The 24,915-nt window shown below is 48.2% G+C and overlaps 1 pseudogene; it reads left to right on the top strand.

The window, feature by feature from the left end:
• The first annotated feature begins 10,045 nt into the window (after positions 1-10,045).
• On the top strand, positions 10,046-21,216 carry LOC142915705 (putative RNA-binding protein 46 pseudogene; annotated as a pseudogene).
• Positions 21,217-24,915: the final 3,699 nt, after the last annotated feature.

The following is a 24,915-nucleotide window of genomic DNA, read 5'->3' as shown; positions in this document are numbered from 1 at the left end:
CTCCGTTGTCCATGCAGGGGGTGCATGAAAACAACGGAAAGTGCAGCGCTCATCACAGATGAAAGTTGTGCGCTTATATTTAAAATGTTATTCTTTTATAAGTTGATGTTGAAATCGAAAAGTGTTTAGCTAGTTGATGATTTCAATCAGATTGATTCATTTATTATGCACCACATATCTGAGCTTTTGTGGTCCTGTTGAGCTAAAGTTGGAAAAAAGTCCGTGACTATAACTTCGCTCAATATTGTAAACGTGTTTATATTATTTAGTTATTGTTTAATACAAACTACTTCAGATAATGGGTTTCAAGATGTACTTGAATGGCACGTTCGTTGTTCCGGTGTTTAATGGCTTGGACGTCATGGCAAATAGCTTCCATCGATGTGGAAGTCAATGGTGGATGATAATTGGACATTTCGGTGTTGATTTGGAGTAGATTGTTTAACTGTTGCATACTGGGTGGTGAAATGCTTTGCCGAGTACCTGAACTGTTTGTCCAAGTGAATTCATGAAGAGTTCGATACGAGTTTGAGCGTTAATATTCTTCCGAAACAACAAAGGTCGCATATTTTAAAGATTCCTGATCGTACGTTTATTGCGACAATGTTCACAGGGAACACGTGTGGAGGAGAGTTCCGGGTGAAGTCTCCCCTTACCTGGCAACCATGGTGGCTTTCCGCTGATCACTCTCACTCCGTCACAGCTACGAGCTGTAGGGACGGGACGCTCCACCCTGGCGCTGTTTTAATTCACAGCACCAAGAGTGGAGAGCCTCATCCCTGTAGTGCCCTCCTGTCGTGCCGCATCATTTACCGCGTAACGAGGCAATGTTTTCATGAGCAGTGCGTTCCACTACACACCCACACGAGCGAACAACGTTCAACGGTGTGCGTACATACAGACACGAACAAACACGCGGGTGCACATACACACACGAGCGCTTACTTGCAAACACGGACGAGTGGAGATGCACGCACGAGTGTGGTCACCATCTGGTTAGCTACACTAGTCGACGTGATAACTAGTATAGCTAGCCTGCTGGTCAGCACCTGGCTAACTACACTAGTCACGTGATAACTAGTATATTAAACTATACACTACACTATACACTTCACTATACACTATGCTACTATACACTACACTATACACTACACTAAACACTATATACACTAAACACTATTATACACTACACTATACACTACTATACACTACACTATACACAACACAACACTATTATACACTAAACACTATTATACACTACACTATACACTACTATACACTACACTATATACTTTTACACAATAATATACACTACTATACAATACACTACTATACACTACACTCTACACTTATACACTACAATATACACTACAATATGCACGACTATACACTAATATACACTACAATATGCACTACTATACACTACACTATACACTACACTATACACTACACTAAACACTATTATACTATACACTACACTATACACTACTACACACTAGTTCTGCACTAGTCCCCAAACTGCAAAGACAAAGGCTCCCCAATGTGGACTGACGCATCCACAGACCCACACATGGACCCACGGACTCGCACAGAAACCCACGGACTCATCGACTCCCACTGGGCGTGCGCTGTTTGCGAGCACCGGTGAGGGTCGCGATGGAACAACACCAGGGGCTGGTGTAGACAGAACCACGGCTGGTCGCTCGTCTCTCAAATTCTGATGTTAGCACCCCCACCCACCTCACCACCTCCTTAATTATGGCTGAGTCCACCTAAGTGACGCTCACGACTGCTTCAGGTAAGGGGCCGACCTTAAATGACGTCACGTGATTTTAGAGGATTTTTGACCCCCGCCCCCATCGTCACACGACGTCACACAAAGTCAGACCCCTCCCCCTCAATTATGACGTCACAAAGCTCTGCCCCTCCCGCCAAAAAATATAAAACATGCTTCAAATCGCTTTAAACTATTGTCATTGTTGTGTGTAGTTAATGTGGCGCTGCACTCTGATGTAGGTAGAAAAACATTTATTACAAAGTCTAAGTAGAACGTGTCTATTTAAAGTTGCGCAATTTGATGTGACGTCACATTTCTCAACCCCCCCCCCCCTTGTCACACATCGTCACAAACGTCTGACTCAGCCCCCCCCCCCCCCCCTTTAGGTGCATGACGTCATTCACGGACGGCCCCTAATTGTCGCTGGTATTGGCCGTGAGCGAGAATAGCGCAGCGCCGCTAACCGCTACGCTGTGATGGTGCCCTTACCTGCATGAACGGAGACGCGGTCAGACGATGGGTGAGCCGCTGGTGCGGACAGGAGGAAAGATCTCGGGCGTACCTCCTGACGTGGAAGGCGAGGGAGGTCGGAGTGCGCGTGTGAAGAGAGACGGCAAGGGGCGGGAGGAGAGGGGGGCGATCGGACGGAGCGGAAGCAGGAGGACGAGGGCAGGAGAGGCAGCGGAGCCGTGGAGGAGTCTGGGCGCGCTTGATGGTGAAAGTTGACGTGGACGCACGCTGCAGAAGAGAAGAAAATCTTCACGCTCGGCGCCACACACAGCCAGACGCAGCTCACCTCATCCGTCTTGCTGACGATGTGAAGGACGACTAGACTCTGATTGTCTTGTAGCTCTGTGGAAAGAAGGAGAGGTGTCTTGGGTCAAACAAGGCCCTCTGCCACCGGTGGTGGGGGGGGGGGGGGGGGTACCCTAGTGGAGGGCTGAGCGTGGGAGTGAGTCGAGGGGAGGGTGAGTGGTGGTTGACATGAATTTGAATTCTTATACATGCTATGTATTGTATCATTTATTGTCGTATGGGTTTACATATGGTAGAACATATAGGCTATTCGACGAGGACCAATTTAGTGCTAGCATCGTTAACACGGACCCACATCGTCATCAGGGACCAACATCGTCAACAGGGATGCTCGCCCTGTCAATAGAGACCCACATCAAAAGGGACGCTCACCTCTTTAATCCGGAACCATATCTTCAATCGGGACCCACATCGTTAACAGTGACCCACAACATGAATTTGGACACTCACCTCGTCAGTAGGGACCCACACCGTCAACAGTGACCCACAACATGAATATGTTCACGTTTTTGTTTGTTGCGGTTGCACCCGAGTCAAGGGCCGCACGGCTCACAGGGCTCTACACCTGACACATGAAACTTAAATTAAACTGAAGACGACGTCTCGCCAGCATGCATCTATCCTCCACGCGTGGCCTCTGTCACGCGACTTCCACGATTTCGCCTGAAAGTCTCCCGCCGCGCGCCCCCATAGGTCTTCTCCATCGGTCGCTCGACTCGCGTAGACCGTTCATCCGCGTGGTCCACGTGGTCAAAGAAGAAGTTGGTACCAGCCAAGGCAGCACAACGCCAGTAACACAGACTTATCTTAATGGTCGATAAGAGTGAAGTACAGTACGTCATAACCCACTCATTTCAAATGCTTGCCACATAATTCGTCGCTATTGGTCACATAAAGAATTTGGAATTGCTATTGCTGTGCCACCTCAGGTTCTAAGGCAAAGGGAAATGTCTGCTCTGGGCCGGTCAAGGACACCATTTCTGGGATGAAACTATCACATTCACGACACGTGATAAAGCATATAAGCAGTATGCACTGCTGTAACCTTAGCAGGTACCACCACGGTCAGTATGCACTGCTGTAGTGAAAGCAGGTACCACCACAGTATGCACTGATGTAATTATAGCAGGTACTACTAGTCAGTATGCCTGCTGTAACCTTAGCAGGTCCCACCACAGTCAGTATGCACTGCTGTAATCTTAGGTACCATCATAGTATGTACTGCTGTAATCATAGCAGGTACCACCACAGCCAGTATGCACTGCTGTTATAGCATAAAAAATATAACCATACTATCATAGAATGTTAACTAAACGAGCATACATTTTTAACTAATTTAGGATAAACATTAAACTTAATGAGTATGGATAAATAAACTACATTAGCATACAGATTAAAACTAATTAGCATACCAAAATTAGCATAGGACAACCGTTGACCAATCGCTGCGCACCACCGCCGGAAACGCGCCCAGGTTTGCCTCTCGACCAATCGGATCGCTGGCCCTCCCCCCCTCCCCACTTTGGCACGCGGCGACCAATCAGATCGCGGGAGGACACTACCATTTTTAATGCGCTGCACGCTGAACGTTGCGCGCCCATGTGCGTGTGAGTGTTTAGTTTTGTTTTAATTATTTTAATCTTTAAAGTTCGCGAGTGTCAAGGTAAGCTACGTTGACTTTTTTTTAAAGCATTTTCTCAAGAGAACCGTTGTTGCTGCTGCTGTTGTGAAAGGCCCGGTACACCCTGAGGCCTTGCCTAGACTAGGAGAGCCTTGATGTCACGTGGGTCCACACTCTTTGTGTCTTTCGGTAAAGTCACGGAGGTAGAAAATTAAATTTATTCATGATTTTATTTAATTACATTTTATTTTATACCTACGTTAAATTAATTAAAAATTTTAATTTAATTATAATTTATTTTATACCTACTTATTTTTTTATAAATGAATATTTTTAATAATTTAAATTAAATTTATTTTATGTTATACCTACGTTAAATTTAATTTAATTTTGTAATAAATTAAATTTTATTTATTTTATTTCATACCTACGTAAAATTAAATTGAAATTTTTAATAAATTAAAGTTATTTAAATAAATTTTATTTTATACCTACGTTAAATTAAAGTTTTTAATAAATGTAATTTATTTTATTTAAATTAAATGTATTTTATACCTACGTTAATTTTTTTTATAAATTATTTTTTTAATTTAAATTCATTTGATCTTATACCTACGTTAAATTTAATGTTTTAATAAATTCCATTTATTTTATTTAAATTACATTTATTTTATTTAATACCTACGTTTAATTACATTTTTAAAATAAATTACATTATTTTATTTAAATTAATTTTATACCTACGTTAAATTATTTTTTAAATAAATTAAATTATTTTATTTAAATAAATTTTTTAAAAATAAATTACATTTATTAATATAATAATAATTAAAATAAAATAATGTAATTAAATTAAATTTATTTTATTTAAATTAAATTTATTTTATACCTACGTTAAATTAAATGTTTTAATCAAATTTATTTTACATGTACAGTCATTTTAACTGCTCTGACTGCTACAAGCTAAGTGCGGCCTGGAATCGTATTATTAAGTAATACATTTTACAATTACAATTCCTTATAGAGGAACCCCATACTAATGAACTGACTACGTATCTATATAATTAAAAGACTGCACGCAGATGTCGCAAAAGCGGACCCCGTTGTCAATGATATAATTCGATGTACGTACAGCAACTGCTGTACGTACATCATTAAAATTACACCGATTGTAATACGTCACCAAAGACGACACAATTTTAATTTGACCCCCGGGTCTGATCGCGTTAACTGTGCAGGTGGCGGGTCGAGAGGTGACTTGCACGTGTGTGCAGCTTGTTGAATATTGACGTGCGATGACTTGTGGAGAGAAAGAATGATGATGATGGCGATGCAAGTCTTGAAGTCTGACGTTGTTCTCCGAGTCGTGTAGCCTACCGCGTGCAACTTTGGGGATTGCGTAATGTCATTTTAGTTTCCTCTGTGGAACTTTTTATTTTGTTGATCCTAACGCTGTAACTAACGTAGGGCGGGCTTGGGAGCGGCGTTGACGATGTGTTTTGGCGTTACACCAACCAGCACCTTTGCATTCAGAAGTGGGAGGTGCTTTGATTGTTACAGCGAGAGGTGGAATCGTCACCGCCATCGTCATGGGTTTAAGTGGGCACGGAGCCCGTCAAGGGAATGGGTAGGTAGAGGAATGGGGTTGGAGAGTATACACAACTTGCATTTCTAGTCATTTCAACAATTTATGGGCATGCGCATCATTAACAGTATCCTGATTGATGAGCAAAACAAAATCGCAATTTAATCATCAATCTATTGTCATAAATGAGTCCGAAATATCAATAGTCATGCTCAAAACCGCATTCCTATTATAAAAAATCATTGTACCCCCATTAATGATGACAATTCCAATATGGTCATTATGATGCTCAGAATTACACTTATATTCTCAGAATCATGAACATTTATTAAAACAGCAGTATGCTCAAAATGCTCATTTAACAATTTCAACATGTACACAATCAATTCCAAGATTCTTATCAAAGTCCTATGTATCGTGGTGTTTTCATGCTTATCCATTATTGCGCGCCCCCCCCAAAAAAAATATACAAAAGTCTATTTTTATAATGTTTGCATGGTGTACAGTCTGGAAATTACCCACATGGCAAATTTCAAGCTTGGTGCGTGTCGGGAAGTACGCTAAACATTTATAACAGACGCACACGCACAACTTTGCCTTTGATATATATGGAGATTAGTAATAAATTGTTAATTTAACTACTTTCATGTTGACGGATTGGAAATAGGAATAGCACTGTCTCACCACGGGGCTTATCGCGTGGTATCTAGGCACTTTATTTGAAACGTAAACCCCACAGTTTGTGAGTACAATTCCTCGCAAGTTGCGTCCACACAGACAGACAATGACGTTTCTAGGTAAGAGTAAGAAATGAATCTACGTGTCGAGGAGAGACGAGAGAGCCAATAGGTGACCTCGGGAGACAGGGCGGCGCGTCAACCTTAGCCACGTGACTGAAGGAGTGTGGGCGTGCCGTGCGTACGTGTGTGTACTGTGTGTGTGTGTGTGCTGTGCGTGTGTGTACCGTGAGTGTGTGTGAGTACCGTGCGTGTGTGTGTGTACCGTGCGTGTATGTGTGTGTACAATGCGTGTGTGTGTGTGTACCGTGCGTGTGTGCCGTGCGTGTGCGTGTGTGTGCGTGTGTACCGTGCGTGTGTGTGTGTACCGTGAGAGTGTGTGTACCGTGCGTGTAACGTGCGTGTGTGTAACGTGCGTGTGTGTACCGTGCGTGTGTGTGTGTGTACTGTGTGTGTGTGTACCGTGCGTGTGTGTGTACTGTGCGTGTGTGTCGTGCGTGTGTGTGCACCGTGTGTGTGTACTATGCGTGCGTGTGTACTGTGCGTGTGTGTGTGTAACGTGTGTGGGTGTACCGTCTGTGTGTGTACTGTGCGTGTGTGTGTGTACTGTGTGTGTGTACTGTGCGTGTGTGTGTGTGTACTGTGTGTGTGTGTGTACCGTGCGTGTGTGTGCACCGTGTGTGTGTCCCGTGCGTGTGTGTGTGTACTGTGCGTGTGTGTGTACTGTGTGTGTGTGTACTGTGTGTGTGTGTGTACCGTGCGTGTGTGTGCACCGTGTGTGTGTCCCGTGCGTGTGTGTGTGTACTGTGCGTGTGTGTACTGTGCGTGTGTGTGTGTACTGTGTGTGTGTGTACTGTGCGTGTGTGTGTACTGTCTGTGTGTGCTGTGCGTGTGTGTGTACTGTGTGTGTGTGTACTGTGCGTGTGTGTGTACTGTGCGTGTGTGTGTACCGTGCGTGTGTGTGCACCGTGTGTGTGTACTGTGTGTGTGTGTGTACTGTGTGTGTGTGTGCTGTGTGTGTGTACTGTGTGTGTGTGTACTGTGTGTGTGTCCCGTGCGTGTGTGTGTGTACTGTGCGTGTGTGTACTGTGTGTGTGTGTACTGTGTGTGTGTGTAACGTGTGTGGCGGTAGTCTAGCGGTTAATGCGCTATACTACGAACATAACGACCCGAGTTTGATTCCCGCTCACAGCCAACAACCAGTGACGATTATTTGAACCGGTTCTGGGCCTCCCCTATGTCAACTCAGCCTCAAATGAGTACCCGGTGCGGTGTGTAAACATCATTACTGGGGAGACAAAGGCGGTCGGGCACGGTGCTGGCCACCCACCCCCTCGTGTACCGTTCCGGCCTTCATAGGTGGCGCTGCTACTTGCTATCAGCACTTGCCCCAACAGTCTGTTAAGACTACACGGGGGATCTTTGTCTTTGTATCACCACCCAGGAGTCACGGAGCTTTTGAGGCTCCGAGCCACGTGGGGGTCCACAACAGCGTGAGGCGGTGCCACTCACAGGTGAGACTCGAGGATATGTGATTTCTAATCAATAGCCATCCGTCGGTTAACCCATCGCAACTGCTGAGTCTGTCACGCGACTTCCTCCTTCCAGCGAGCCTTTGATGCTTCACGTGGCCTCAAAGTGTACACAGTGTGTACGTATACACAATAATGACCACGTTGTTGTTGCTGAGTTCACGCACTCAAGGGAGGGGGCAATGGAAAATGAATCTAAATCAACTTAAACTCCATCCCCGCTCTGTGACGTCACCACTCAGCATGACCTCATCGGCATGAAGTGCCAGCGGGAGGTGTACCTCGCTAGTGACGTCATGTCACTAAGGTATTCACCCCTCTCCCGTCCACCGCGCTCTTGAGCGTGACGTCACCTCCGCCTGGGTCACTGCCGATATCGTTCCAGTGGAAATCCTTATTTGGGCAAAGCTACGCCCAGTGACTGGCGGTTCATTAACATAATGTATCCCTTGAAGCCGTCGAGAGTTTATTGCGACGGGTTCAGCAGGCACGTCCCATCCCTCGACGTATGGCCCGGGCTCATTAACATAATTTATTCAGTTACAGAGCCGCTCTTTGTGGGAGGGGCGTGTCTCTTACCCCGGAAGTGACGTAATGTTACCTGCTTATCCGCGTTACGTCACGAGGTAACAGGAGGCTGCCGATCCACGCTTGCACTGAAATCCGAGGTAAGAAATTCTCATGGTGGTGGTGGTTGTTGTTGTTTACCAAGGTAGAGCCTCTCTCTCTCGTAGGGATGTCAGTTGAGTAGCAGCGAGCATGGGAATCGATGTCCAGGTTGGAACTTTACAACGCGGGGCCTAGCCACGCGGGGCCTTGCCTCCTGCCCTCGCCTGATTGCGTTCGCTTTAATTATCTCGCTTAAGTTTAATTTGTCTTCACCCGGCTCGCCACTTTGTAACTTTGTTTTATTGTCAATATTCACGCAGTTTTTATTTTCTTTTGTTAGCAGGCCACGCCCGCTTGAGCTGCTATACCGCTCTTGTTATCAGAAGCGACCTGCCCACAACAACACAAGGTGAGGCTTTGTCAACGTGTGTGAATGTTTTGACTTAAAACTTTGGTGACTGCAGGAATTAATATTCTTGGTTCTTTCGGTAAAGTCACGTAGATAGAAAATAAAATTAAAATAACAGATAATAATTTTTCTTTTTTACAATGATGCAAAACACCCCACAACGTTTCGAAGGCAACATTAATGTTGAAGATGCAGGGCTTACAGGAATATTTATGACATTTGCCCTCTCATTGCGTGCCATGAGAGTGCTGTTTGCACAGTCACACATAGTCACTGTAAGATGTTTTTCTTGGTCGTGTTTTTGTTTTTTTGCTTGTTGTGGTTGCACCCGATTCAAGAGCCGAATGGCTCACGGGACTATAACCAAAATAAATCAAACTGAAAATCAAAAAACTGAAACCGTGTGATGAATTTTGGGAAAGTTTTTCACTGCATCTCCAAATATATATAAAATACAAAGTTGTGATTGTATTAAGTCTATTGCATTGCAAAGTATTCTAAGTAAAAATATAAATTTTATTAAACCAATATTAGATCATAAATACATTTCTACCCTACAATATACAAATCTACATTGTGCTAATGTTTCAATTCTACTTTTATTAACTCACACACTTACAAATATACTATCTAGGACACATTTTCAAAGAAATATTTTCATGTACCCAGACAATATTTGCACATGTCCACATAAAAAAAACTTGCAGACTGCATATGTAGCTACGACAATGCAAAGCAGCACACACAGCCATGCATTCAATAGCTTTTTACGTTTCACGGGTTTCTCTCTAAGTTTATTCGGTTTCTATTTCAGCTTATTGGGGTTTTCTGTCTCCTAGTGAATGGGCAGTGATGAGTCTATGGGCAGTGCTGAGTCTACGGGCAGTGCTTATCAGTTCTATGGAATCTCAGCCTCGCTAAACACGTGATCGCCTATCCGCGCTACGTTTTCTGAAAGCGTCAAGCTAAGGCCTCTGACGCGATCACAGGCACGCGCGCAAGTCACCCGTCCGTGGTAGTGACACGGAACGTCGGACATAAGCGACCTCCTCTTCCACCAGCGCACTAGGAAACAGTTTCGTGTGTAACCTCATCAAGACCCCTCCCGCAGACACCTACGGAGCTTTGCGCCGGTAAGTGCCGTAGTGAGGCCTGGTCCCCGGGAGTGTCGCCGGTCTCGGCTAGATTGCTCACCCGGCCCAGGGTGGCGATGTTGGCCGCCTGGGGCTCGCTGGGGAGACAAAGGCGGCCGTGCGCTCAGGCGCTTGGTCACCCCATCGTGCGCCACACGGCGGCAGCTGCTGCTGCTGGAGACTGAACAGCGGCTCGCCCCCCAAGGGTCTCGTTCCAGGGCTCGTACGGTGGGGGGGGGGGGGGGGGCATCTCTATAGTTTGTCTTTGATGGTGGTGGTGGTGATGGTGGTGGTGTTGGTGGTGGTGATGTTGGTGGTGTTGGTGGTGATGTTGGTGGTGGTGGTGGTGATGGTGGTGATGGTGGTGGTGATGTTGGTGGTGGTGTTGTTGGTGGTGGTGGTGATGGTGGTGATGGTGGTGGTGATGTTGGTGGTGGTGGTGATGGTGGTGGTGGTGATGGTGGTGGTGATGGTGGTGATGTTGATGGTGGTGGTGGTGACGGTGGTGGTGATGGTGGTGGTGATGATGGTGGTGGTGATGTTGGTGGTGATTGTGATGTTGGTGGTGGTGATGGTGGTGGTGATGTTGGTGGTGGTGGGGATGTTGGTGGTGATGTTGGTGGTGGTGATGGTGGTGGTGATGTTGGTGGTGGTGGTGTTGGTGGTGGTGATGTTGGTGGTGGTGGTGATGTTGGTGGTGATGTTGGTGGTGGTGATGTTGGTGGTGATGGTGGTGGTGGGGATGTTGGTGGTGGTGATGGTGGTGGTGGTGATGTTGGTGATGGTGGTGGTGTTGGTGGTGATGTTGGTGGTGGTGGTGTTGGTGGTGGTGATGTTGGTGGTGGTGGTGATGTTGGTGGTGATGTTGGTGGTGGTGATGTTGGTGGTGATGGTGGTGGTGGGGATGTTGGTGGTGGTGATGGTGGTGGTGGTGATGTTGGTGATGGTGGTGGTGTTGGTGGTGATGTTGGTGTTGGTGATGGTGGTGGTGATGGTGGTGGTGATGGTGGTGGTGGTGGTGATGTTGGTGGTGGTGATGGTGGTGGTGATGTTGGTGGTGGTGATGGTGGTGGTGGTGGTGATGTTGGTGGTGGTGATGGTGATGTTAGTAGTGGTGATGTTGGTGATGTTGGTGGTGGTGGTGGTGATGGTGGTGGTGGTGATGTTGGTGGTGGTGGTGATGGTGGTGGTGTTGGTGGTGGTGATGTTGGTGGTGATGATGTTGGTGGTGGTGATGGTGGTGGTGATGTTGGTGGTGATGGTGGTGGTGATGGTGGTGGTGGTGATGTTGGTGGTGGTCGTGATGTTGGTGGTGGTGGTGATGTTGGTGGTGATGGTGGTGATGTTGGTGGTCGTGGGGATGTTGGTGGTGGTGGTGGTGATGATGGTGGTGGTGATGTTGGTGGTGGTGATGTTGGTGGTGATGTTGGTGGTGATGGTGGTGGTGATGGTGGTGGTGGTGATGTTGGTGGTGGTCGTGATGTTGGTGGTGGTGGTGATGTTGGTGGTGATGGTGGTGATGTTGGTGGTCGTGGGGATGTTGGTGGTGGTGGTGGTGATGATGGTGGTGGTGATGTTGGTGGTGGTGATGTTGGTGGTGATGTTGGTGGTGTTGGTGGTGTTGTTGGTGGTGGTGTTGTTGGTGGTGGTGATGTTGGTGGTGGTGATGTTGGTGGTGGTGGTGGTGGTGATGGTGGTGGTGATGTTGGTGGTGGTGGTGATGTTGGTGGTGATGGTGGTGGTGGTGATGTTGGTGGTGGTGGGGATGTTGGTGGTGGTGATGTTGGTGGTGGTGGTGTTGGTGGTGGTGATGTTGGTGGTGGTGGTGATGTTGGTGGTGATGCTGGTGATGGTGATGTTGGTGGTGGTGGTGGTGGTGATGTTGGTGGTGATGTTGGTGGTGGTAATGTTGGTGGTGGTAATGTTGGTGGTGGTGATGTTGGTGGTGGTGGTGATGTTGGTGGTGGTGGTGATGGTGATGATGTTGGTGGTGGTGATGATGTTGGTGGTGATGTTGATGGTGGTGGTGATGTTGGTGGTGGTGATGTTGGTGGTGGTGGTGATGTTGTTGGTGGTGGTGATGTTGGTGGTGGTGATGTTGGTGGTGATGTTGGTGGTGGTGGTGATGTTGGTGGTGATGTTGGTGGTGGTGATGTTGGTGGTGATGTTGGTGGTGGTGATGGTGATGTTGGTGGTGCTGGTGATGTTGGTGGTGGTGGTGATGTTGGTGGTGGTGATGTTGGTGGTGGTGATGTTGGTGGTGATGTTGGTGGTGATGGTGGTGGTGATGGTGGTGGTGGTGATGTTGGTGGTGGTCGTGATGTTGGTGGTGGTGGTGATGTTGGTGGTGATGGTGGTGATGTTGGTGGTCGTGGGGATGTTGGTGGTGGTGGTGGTGATGATGGTGGTGGTGATGTTGGTGGTGGTGATGTTGGTGGTGATGTTGGTGGTGTTGGTGGTGTTGTTGGTGGTGGTGTTGTTGGTGGTGGTGATGTTGGTGGTGGTGGTGGTGATGGTGGTGGTGATGTTGGTGGTGGTGATGTTGGTGGTGATGGTGGTGGTGGTGATGTTGGTGGTGGTGGGGATGTTGGTGGTGGTGATGTTGGTGGTGGTGGTGGTGTTGGTGGTGGTGATGTTGGTGGTGGTGGTGATGTTGGTGGTGGTGGTAATGTTGGTGGTGGTAATGTTGGTGGTGGTGATGTTGGTGGTGGTGGTGATGTTGGTGGTGGTGGTGGTGATGGTGATGATGTTGGTGGTGGTGATGTTGGTGGTGATGTTGATGGTGGTGGTGATGTTGGTGGTGGTGATGTTGGTGGTGGTGGTGATGTTGTTGGTGGTGGTGATGTTGGTGGTGGTGATGTTGGTGGTGATGTTGGTGGTGGTGGTGATGTTGGTGGTGATGTTGGTGGTGGTGATGTTGGTGGTGATGTTGGTGGTGGTGATGGTGATGTTGGTGGTGCTGGTGATGTTGGTGGTGATGTTGGTGGTGGTGATGTTGGTGGTGGTGATGTTGGTGGTGGTGATGTTGGTGCTGATGGTGATGTTGGTGGTGGTGGTGGTGATGGTGATGTTGGTGGTGATGGTGGTGGTGGTGGTGATGTTGGTGGTGGTGATGGTGGTGGTGGTGATGGTGATGGTGGTGATGTTGGTGGTGGTGGTGATGTTGGTGGTGGTGGTGATGTTGGTGGTGGCGATGGTGGTGGTGATGTTGGTGGTGGTGATGTTGGTGGTGATGATGTTGATGGTGGTGATGTTGGTGGTGGTGATGTTGGTGGTGGTGATGTTGGTGGTGGTGATGGTGATGTTGGTGGTGGTGATGTGGTGGTGGTGATGTTGGTGGTGGTGATGTTGGTGGTGGTGGTGATGGTGATGTTGGTGGTGATGTTGGTGGTGGTGATGTTGGTGGTGGTGATGTTGGCGGTGGTGGAGATGTTGGTGGTGGTGATGTTGGTGGTGATGTTGGTGGTGATGATGGCGGTGGTGGTGATGATGTTGGTGGTGGTGGTGATGTTGATGTTGGTGGTGGTGGTGGGGATGTCGGGTGGGACAGAACAGGGCAAGGTTCCTATGTAATTGGCCACTGATGTTTTCCATTGTGGGAGTTAAACTCAGGTGGATGGGGTCATGGCTCAGTGTTCTAACCACTGCACCGCTGCTTCATCCACGTTACAGACTTGAGTCTCAGCAGCTGCTGAAGAGGCCCACTGAGCTTAGTGCAGCTCTGTTGCAAAGACGACCGCAGCCCAAGGCCGCCGCCAGTTGCAGGACATTGCAAGGTGTAGAGATGCGCCTACTGACAAGAGCAAAAACAACTTACTTCCAAGAAATAGTTTAAACGTTACATTTTGATTCAAAGCTTTCGTGACTGCAGTAATTCATATTCTCAGCTCTTTCAGGTAAAGTCACATTGAAGAGAAACAATAAAATATATATAAAACATATAGGAATAGGTTTTACCCCTTTAACTGACACAAAAACTGACACCTTTATTCAAGCCATCATGTTTGCAATAACCACAACACAAGCAGTCAAAATGCAAACAAAAAAGACAACTCTGATAATAATATGCACTGTCCTTGAATTTTGGCGTCTTCTGGTCCAACACCAGTGGAGACTGGGCTCTAAGAAAAGCCGTCTCGGGTGTGGACCAATCAAATTCAAGGACAGTGCCAATATTATTATCAGAGTTGTCTTTTTTGTTTGCATTTTGACTGCTTGTGTTGTGGTTATTGCAAACATGATGCCTTGAATAAAGGTGTCAGTTTTTGTGCCAGTTAAAAGGGTAAAACCTATTCCTATATCTTGTTACTGGCAAAGGAGGTCTCATAATATTTATAAAACAATATTATTTTATTGTTTCTCCTTCAACGTGACTTCAGCGAAAGAGCTAAGAATATAGTTTAAACGTTGTTCTCAAGGCTGTGTGATGCACCGAGTCGGAGTGTGACTCTTCCAGTCCGAGTGGCAGCCAGAGGAACGCAGAACGCGCCCGAGAGTCCAACCCAGGGGTGGGCAAATTTCTTGACTCACGGTGCCACCAATGGGTTCTAAAATTTGACAAGAGGGTGCCGGGCCAGGAACAGACGGACGGAGCGTTTGTGTGAACTAAATATAAATGACGGCGTTAAAAATCATTATGTGGAAGGATTTGGCCTTTAACAGGTAGCAAAGCGTTCATTTGCAAGGCAATTATAACAAATTGCATGAACATGAACGACACAAAAACGTGTCGTAACGTGACTGATCAAACATTACGAAAACGTCTGAGGCCTGCGCCCAAAACAATTACCGCACTCCCGGTCAAAGTGCGCCGTCTAATCTGGGAAACGGGGGCATTACAGGAGAAAGGTAAAATTTAATTTAACAACAACAATAATAATATTTGGACAAGTTCGGCAGGCCGGATTAAAAAGCCCAACGGGCCGTCCTTTGCCCACGTCTGGCCTAACCCGTGTAGAGACGGCGCTACGGGATCGCTTCGTGACGCAGGAGTGAAGTGTAACGTGGCCCTTGCAGTACCGTGAGCGACTCACGAGGGGGGTGCCCTTCACCCCGCAGCGGATAGACCACGGCTGAGGCTGATGACGGACCTGTTGAGGGTCACGGCGTTCCTCTGAGGCCAAATGAATCAGCCTCGCCCCCCTCCGCTGCACTCCGGGCTCTCACATAATGTATCCTGTACACAAATCGAACGTCTCTGAATATGGATTCAACTGTCTCCGGTTCCAACGCGCAAGCCTCATCTCCCCTCTTACACCAGGCACCGCCTCCGTGCGCTCTGCGCTGCAGCAGCCGAAGCTTTTGGATCGAAGCAGCGAGTTGACCTTCTCCTTGTGTAGAGGTCAACCCTCGATTCGTCTTTTGCTTCGCCTTCTCTTCTAGTCAGGGCGCTCTGCTTCCTCTCACACAGCTTAGAGGTCGCGGTCTGAGCTTGACTGTGTGCACTCCAGCGCTGTCCTCTGGGCAGTCTGGTCCCTTCACTCACTCTACTCACTCCACTCACTCCACTCACTCACTCACTCCACTTACTCACTCCACTCACTCCACTCACTCCACTCACTCACTCCACTCACTCCACTCACTCACTCCACTCACTCCACTCACTCCACTCACTCACTCCACTCACTCCACTCACTCACTCCACTCACTCACTTCACTCACTCCACTCACTCCACTCACTCCACTCACTCCACCCACTCACTCCAATCACTCACTCACTCACTCTACTCACTCCACTCACTCCACTCACTCACTTCACTCACTCACTCCACTCACTCCACTCACTCCACTCACTCACTCCACTCACTCACTCCACTCACTCCACTCACTCACTCCACTCATTCACTCACCCCACTCACTCCACTCACTCACTCACTCCACTCACTCACTCACTCTACTCACTCCACTCACTCACTCCACTCACTCACTCCACTCACTCACTCCACTCACTCACTCCACTCGCTCCACTCACTCCACTCATTCACTCACTCCACTCACTCACTCCACTCACTCAATCACTCCACTCACTCCACTCACTCACTCACTCCACTCACCTCACTCACTCACTCCACTCACTCACTCACTCTACTCACTCCACTCACTCTACTCACTCCACTCACTCACTCCACTCACTCACTCCACTCACTCAATCCACTCACTCCACTCACTCACTCCACTCATTCACTCACTCCACTCACTCACTCCACTCACTCCACCCACTCACTCCACTCACTCCACTCACTCTACTCACTCACTCCACTCACTCACTCCACTCACTCACTCCACTCACTCATTCACTCCACTCACTCACTCCACTCACTCCACTCACTCACTCCACTCACTCACTCCACTCACTCACTCCACTCACTCCACTCACTCCACTCACTCACTCCACTCACTCACTCCACCCACTCACACCACTCACTCCACTCACTCACTCACTCCACTCCACTCACTCCACTCCACCCACTCCACTCACTCACTCTACTCCCCCCCCCTGCTGCTGGTCCATCATGGTCCCTACCCGCTCCTGGTCCATCATGGCCCATGCACCTCCTACGTACATCGTGCTCATTGTTATGCTAATTCCTTTGTCAAGCGTTTTACTTCCTCCCACACAGCTTAAAGGACACGACCTGGGCTTGGCTGTTTTCACTCCAACGCTGTCCTCATGACAGCACGGTCCCTTCACCTGATGAAGGCCACTTGTCTTGTGGCCGAAACGTCGTGATTTTTTATTTTTTGTGTTGTTTTTTACGTGACTTTACCGAATAGAACCAAAGAGTATCGCCTTCTCCTCTTGCTGCCTCCAAGATCTGGAACTTACTTCCCTCCACCATCTGTCCACGTCCAAGCTAAATACATTTCCTCCTCTTCTCTGCCTATGGCCGTCTCTCTCTTAAAATACCGGACAAATATCACGCCTCTTTACCGGTTAGGTGCAGGCGTTTGTTGTGGTATAGCGTCGTGATATTCGGTTGCATGTAGATGCTCTCTAAATTAAAAATCGTGTTAACTTATTCTGTACAAGCTACACCACTGTCGTCATGTATAATTATCACACACACACACACACCACTCGCGCTATTCGCCACCGCAGAGTTAATTGTGTAGGCAATGTCACAACAGTAGCGCAGCTACCGACCTACTCACCTACAAAGAGTGCAGTATAGCTAGGAGCTGATATGATTAGGCGATTAAGTGAATTGACCAAACTTATAACTTTTGTGTGCATGTATGTTGTTGAACTTCTTTCGCGCTGTACGGTAGTTAACCGTGCCAATCAGAGGTGTGGCGGAAGGACAAAAAACTAAACACAAAAAGCAGTTAAATTTTGATTTAAAGCTTTCGTGACTGCAGTAATTCATATTCTTAGCTCTTTCGGTAAAGTCACGTTGAAGGGAAACAATAAAATATATATAAAACAATAAAATCATGATGACCGTTTGTGTTATGGTCGAAACGTCGTGAGAATTTTTATTGTTTTCTATATATTTTATTATTTTATTGTTTCCCTTCAACGTGACTTTACCGAAAGAGCTAAGAACACAAAAAGCAGTTCTAAAGAAATGAGTTTTAAATCTAGATGTGAATGTGTATAGCTCCAGTGGCTTCCTAATATGGTAATAAAAAGTATTCCAGGCGGCTGCAGAAACACATCTGACAGCGTGCGATACAGTGACCGTCTTTGTTCGGTGGCTGAGCCAAAAGGCACTGCGAGGATGACCGCAGTTTGCGTGAAGGTTCCTTAACCAGAGGAACGCGTGGTCAGTAACTCGGGTGGATTAATAAACAGCGACCATTTCAGCGTCACGCTTCCCGAAGATAGGAAACCCCCTACAAGCCACGCCCAGCATAATACAACTGATTATGCCGCACCCATAACCTCCCATCCAGTGGCACATATGCGGACAAATTTTAAAAAAACTAACTGTTATCCAATTTGTCGAGTAATGAAACCGATATATTTGGTTGAGTGATCAACGACTTAAGAAATATGATGATACCCCAGCTCTAATTATAAATGCGGTTATTTAAGAGATGGTCAAAGCAAAATTCATCACCCTAATTCATGACACAAATTTATAAATTCTGATATATAAAATATTTTACTTAATTAAAACCATGCGATATTATTTATTTCGTCGTTGAGCTGCGTGAATTGTAAAACATGCACTCCATTGATTTCAAATATCCATTTAAAAATTGTATCCTTTTAGCAACTTGATCAAAACCTATTTGCGATTTCGCATCTTCATGAGATCAAAGATGAATCGGCCCACTCTGAAACACAAGCAAAATGAATATCTGAATATGAATGGCGTGACCAAATAAAACATATCCTGGATCGTTTTGGTGAACGCTACACTAGCAATACTCATTTCTATACAACGTCTGGCTCGCGTGATTACTCTGTGTGGTTCATAAGGTGGGGCGTGTGCTGCTTTGATGATGGCAATTCAACCCCCGACCCACCACCCTCCCCAACAACTCGCTCCAACCATTCTGCGGTCATGATTTGGGACTGCGATTCCATTTGCAAGTAAACTCACATTGCAACAACGAGGGTTGAAAGCATTAAGCATTAGCTCTGTCTGCATGTCTGCTCTGTTGTAAAGATGATCCAATATGAACACAATTGTAGTACAACAGCTCTGTTGCTGTTAGGGACCTATCAATGTTGAAAACTGGCCAAAATTGATTACACGGCCCACTCATGGTCCAGAGCAGAACTCGGTACCACCTACGGTAGCAAAACTTCAGTCGTACCCATTTATTTGGATGGAAAATGAAAGTAAATTACTTGATAGTCTCACTCATTGCATTTGTTTATCACTGGCCACGTAGAGAAATTGAAACTGCTCAATTTAGGCCACCTCACGTGGTACCGACAAAGGAGACATCTCATGGGCTATGAAAAAATAAGAATAGGTTGTATCCTTTCTGGCAATAAAACAGATCTTAAGATTCATTGCAGAAGGTTTCTGTTTGGTGTTTGAACATCTAAACACCCGTTTTATTACCAAAAAAAGGATCAAATCTATTCTTATTTTGTCATACTTTGATACCGGCAAAACGGTCTCATTTTGAAGCGTCTCATGGACTTTTGGATGGGGAGTAAAAAAAACAGTGCTAAAAGTCAGTGCCGACCTCTCCTGTCGTGCCCAGTGACGTCATCACGGGCGAAGTTCACCGCGCGAAGTCAAACGCCGTTCGAAACGCAAAATCATCGCTCGGTGAACATTTCCGAGGACAAACAAACGCATGCCGGGAACCGTGTGAGTTTGTGTTTCTTGTTTCCTCTGCGCAATGTGGGGGAGGGCTTCATCCAGCAGTGGATTGACAAAAGCGCTGAATGCATACTGCACAGGCTACGCTAACGTCACATTTAGGCCCATGGACCGAACAAACGCGTCTCTCTTTCTCCATCCGTCTCCACTCTCTCTCTTCCTCTCTTCACTGTTGGCCTGTAGGTTTGGGCCGAGCGAGTTCCTGCCGGGGATTTGGCTTTTCAGGAGCTGATTCCCCCCGTGGCTTTGTCGGCACGAGGCGACTGCGCGGAGTGTCAAGGGCTCCACTGGGCCCCAAGGTGCTGCCCCAGCACCACCGTAGTAGCCAAACCATCGGTGCTCGGCATGGCCTCTATGAAGGTCTTGCTGGACCTCATGTTGCGCACGGGGTACAACATCGTCCAGGAGAACGGACAGAGGAAGTTCGGACCGCCGCCCGACTGGCAGGGGCCCCCTCCCGCCCGTGGCTGCGAGGTGTTTCTGGGGAGGATCCCGCGCGACCTCTACGAGGATGAGCTGGTGCCCGTGCTGGAGACGGTGGGGAAGCTCTACCAGCTCCGCCTCATAATGGAGTTTAGCGGAGAGACCCGCGGCTACGCGTTCGCTACCTACGCCACGCGCGCCCAAGCCACGGATGCTGTCAAGAAACTCAACAAATTCGAGATCCGTCCCGGACACCGCATTGCAGTCTGCATCAGCGTGGACAATCGCCACCTCTTTATTGGGGGGCTGCCAAAGGACAAGAAGCGAGCAGAGGTGATGATGGCGATGAGCGGTGCCACGGAGGGCGTGGTGGACGTCAAGATGAGCGTCTGTTACCGGGACAAAACCCTCAACCGAGGCTACGCGTTCATCGAGTACGGGAGCCATCGCGCGGCCGCCATGGCCCGGCGGAAGCTCCTTCGAATCACCTTGCAGCTATGGGGCCGGACCATCAAGGTGGACTGGGCCATCTCGGAGTGGGTGGCTGCGGCCGCGGCGGTGGAGATGGAGGCGGCGGTGCCAGACCTGCTGCAGCCGGAGTGCACGGGCACCGGCAAAGCCGCACAAAGCCAATTTGGGGGCTGGGGGGCACGCACGTGGCTGTGGTGGGTACCTCTCCACCTGCAGCCCATGCCCGCTGCTCTCGAGGCGCTGCCGGAGGCGGCCATGCTGTCGTGGGAGGTGCGGCTGCGGATGCTGTGCCGGACCGCCGGCGTCAGCTACCCAATCTTCGAGCTGCACGCTTACTCGGAGCCCGGGATACCCGTGGGCCTCCTCTATAAGATGTCGATTCCCGGGGTGGGAGAAGGCGCTGGCATCTTCCCCGAATTTCTGAGCTCCAGCGAGGAGGGAGCACGGGAAGTGGCGTGTCAGCTCGCCTACAACATCCTCAGCAATGCGAATCCCCCGCCTCCGGCCACGCCCTCTCGTGGAACCTTGGAGCAGGTTACACGAGAGGGCGTGGCCAGAGGCGTGGCTAGGCCCCGCCTCTGGCCACGCCCTCTCGTGGAACCTTGGAGCAGGTTACACTAGAGGGCGTGGCCAGAGGCGTGGCTAGGCCCCGCCTCCGGCCACTCCCTCTCGTGGAACCTTTCGAGCAGGTTACCGGAGTAACTCGGCTAGCCCCACCTGTTGCCTTTGCCCCAGATGCGCCTCCTTCCCTGATTGGTTGTTACCTCTGTGGCCGTACCTGTGAAGCCCTTGCCAGGCCAGCAGGTGTCACCCTGTCATGTCAGCAGGTGTCACCCTGTGATGTCAGCAGGTGTCACCCTGTCATGTCAGCAGGTGTCACCCTGTCATGTCAGCAGGTGTCACCCTGTGATGTCAGCAGGTGTCACCCTGTGATGTCAGCAGGTGTCACCCTGTGATGTCAGCAGGTGTCACCCTGTCATGTCAGCAGGTGTCACCCTGTCATGTCAGCAGGTGTCACCCTGTGATGTCAGCAGGTGTCACCCTGTGATGTCAGCAGGTGTCACCCTGTCATGTCAGCAGGTGTCACCCTGTGATGTCAGCAGGTGTCACCCTGTCATTACACTTTAATGAAAACCGACAACAGAATCCTTGAAGAAAAAACTAATTCAGGTGTTTGACATGTCGACGCCATTTCGTTTTTAAAATGTAGCGGGGAAAAATATATATTGTTCACATCGCATTCTGTTTTGTCAATGATCTCTGTAACGTGCGACTGCTCTGCAAGCCATGCATTAACCCCTTTCTGTCTCAATTTAATTCCCAGCATGCAATTCTCCAAGCCTCAGATTTTATAAAATCTTTCGCGCAACTTTAATCCTAGTAAATATATTTTTTTCTTTTAAAACACAAGCATTATTTTATCAATTTATTATTTTATTCTCATTCTACGTGACTTTACTGAAAGAACCAAAGAAGATGAATATAAAATGTATTAAACCAATGTTAGATCATCGCTATGATAAATATATTTCTACCCTACAATATACAAATCTACATTGTGCTAATGTTTCAATTCTACTTTTATTAACTTACAAATAAATATAGTCTAGGACACATTTTCAAAGGAATATTTTCATGTACCCAGACAATATTTGCACGTGCCCACATAAAAAACTTGCAGACTGCATACGTAGCTACGACAACAGAATCCTTGAAAAAACTAATTCAGGTGTTTGACATGTCAACGCCATTTCGTTTTGAAAATGTAGGGGAGAAAAATATATATTATTCACATCGCATTCTGATGTCAAAACATTTGATTCTTTATAAAATTGAAAAACCCTTGAACAACTTTGCTGCACATGGAGATGTCCGTGCACCGCCTCGTTTCCACAGCCTCTATCCCGGTGCCATTTGTATTTCATGCACATACCGCTGTTAAGAGTTTGATGTTTTATTGATTTTCAATTTTAGTGTTTTTTTGTTGTAATGTTTTTTTGTTACTTTTTTAGTGGAAATAAAGTCCTGAAAAGTCTCTTCCTCTCTCTCTCCACTCTCTCGGCCGAGTCTCTGCCACTTTTGGTTCTGAGTGTCGCATGCTTGGGATCCTTCTTTCCCTCCTCTGTGGATTTAATTTGATTTGCTGATTTACACGTCAACATATTTCAGACTTTTTCCTAATCATTACCAACGTTTCCATGGCCATGCACTTTAGAGTAACTTATTACCTTTTACCACAGCATCATAATATAATTTTCCTGGATCATCGCCTTCATAGCTTTGATCAATCACCAATGGTTTACTGGTTCGTTTTTGTATTTACTTATGCCACCGTCTTTCCCCATGGGACCATGTGGCGTGAAGTTGTGTCACACATAAACAGAATCGGTGCACATGACGATTTTCCATACTCGACTGTCAGTTGCCATCCCCGGGGCGATGTGCACATTTGTCGACTCGGCGAATCGATTTGATTTTGGGGCCCCGTTGGGTCGCCCCTTTTGTGCTTTTGCGTGAGCCGGATTTCAACGCAATTCCCGATCCGCTGTGGTGCCACGGTCTCGGAGCAACTCTGCCATCGCCTCGACTCCCCCGTGCCCCCCCACACCGAGCACGCACCTGCAGCGCGCACACGTAGCGTCCTGGCGGGGGATTGCCCGGCACGACGGGTTTTCATCCGAAGGGTCTCTGGGATGAAAGTCCCGCGGTTTCCCGGCGCCAGGAGAATGGCCGACCCTCGCGGAGCGAGTCACATTGCGGCGCCCCTGAGTTGGCTTCAAATTGTTTGGGCGCGCGAAGTTTCGCCGGGTCGGCGGCGACGAGTCGCACGCGACGCTGCCAGCCTTCTCGAGCCGCTCGCGGCATCCGTGCGACGCCGGCGAGCGCCGCTACGAGGCGGTGATAGGCAAAGTTCCCTTTTGTCTTCGTCCCTCCGACTCTCACGGTGTCCGCGCAACGCCGTGAGCACGGCCGCGAGGTACGTGATGGGGCGTGCGAGCATTTGCGGACTTGGGTAGCGGTAGGCCTAGGGTCGGCTCGTAGAATATTCCCTCCGAGCGGTGCGGGGTTTGCGCCACGAATGAAAGTTAGCAGAGAGCATCGGTGTGGTGCGCGTGTGATTCCCGTGCGGAGCGGCTCCGTGGGCGGATGCGCGGCGAGAGCGAGGGCGGAGCCGCGGCCGGAGCTCGCGCGTTGAGATCATCGCCCGTCGGCGTGGACGCGAGTGGGCCGCCGCGTGCTGCGTCAGCGTCAGCCGTAGTGGGCGCGCGGCGTGCACGGACGCGCGTTGAGATAATCGCCCGCGGGTGCGAGACCGTTCGGGCCCCGTATTAACGACGGCTGCGGTGCGCGCCGATGCTCGTGGAGGTAATCGCTCGCCGGTGCAGGCGCTAGCGTGCCGCTGTCCGCTGCGTTAGCGATAGCCGCGGTGCGCGCGGGGGTGCGTGGGTTTACTCCGTGCGGCCGTGAGCCAGCAGCACGAGTCTGTCCCTCGGAGAGGGCGCTGGCGCGGGGGGCCCGATCGCTCGGTCGGCGGGGGCCCGGCGGGAGCCGACCGACGCGGTGGAGGAGGCGGCGGAAGGGGCGAACGTCGCGCCCCACCTGCCCAGCGAGGGCGGTGGGGTGGACGTCGGCCCCCACACCGCCATGGCCCTGTACACGTTAAAGTATTGAGCACAAACTCAAGGAGCAGGGAAAATGGTAATGTTGCTTGGATTTAATTTTAATATCATTGCAACTGTATAGTTTTGATATGTTTTATTGAAAAACATTCACGTGCATTGGCATGTCCCTCTGTCTCAAACATTAATAATGAATCATCTGCAAATGACCTTTAGCAATGTAAATGTTTGTTCAACATTGGTATGCAGCTTGAAGAATGACGGAGTCTTATAACTGTATACACTTCGGATTTTCAATCAAAATTTACAAATAAACCACTCTACCATAAACATGCTACATTCCAGCTAAAGTATAGTAGTATATTACTGTAAAGTAGTATGGTGTATAGCACAGATATTTTGTACAAACCCAGTGAGATGGGAGTGCTGCTTTGATGCATTACGCTTGGATCCGATCTCATTGGTTCAATTCAGGCTAACCCCTAAGGGTACAATTTTATTTTTACAGTTTCAATCGGACCAAGTACCTGGGGAGGTTTATCCCAAGTCAATATGGCTTAAAATCTGCCATGCTGAAATAAAATAGCTGGACGTTATTGCTTCTGACGTGAGTGCAGGACTCGCTATCCATGCCAAGGTGCGGAGGCTCATTTGGGCGACCAAAGGAATTCCGAATGCATGTTACAATAACATTAATTTCAGATGACTGGATTCATTGGTAGAGTGCTCCAAGTTGGGCAGAGATATCTGGCTGGAAAGTGATGTGGTTAAAACGTTTGTCTCGCAGTTTTAAAGGTTGCAATTTCAAAATACAGTTTGGGCATCAGAGCTCAATAAATTGAGTATTACTCTGTGTGAGGTTAACAGGAGTCATCCAATGGAGAGACTGGTC

The sequence above is a fragment of the Petromyzon marinus genome, unplaced genomic scaffold (assembly GCF_048934315.1).
Source record: "Petromyzon marinus isolate PM22_M1 ecotype Great Lakes invasive population unplaced genomic scaffold, UKy_Petmar_22M1.pri1.0 PM_G_Scaffold_34, whole genome shotgun sequence".
Taxonomy (NCBI): Eukaryota; Metazoa; Chordata; class Hyperoartia; order Petromyzontiformes; family Petromyzontidae; genus Petromyzon; species Petromyzon marinus.
The sequence above is the reverse complement of the archived record's forward strand: the minus strand, read 5'-3'. Positions and strand labels throughout refer to the sequence as shown.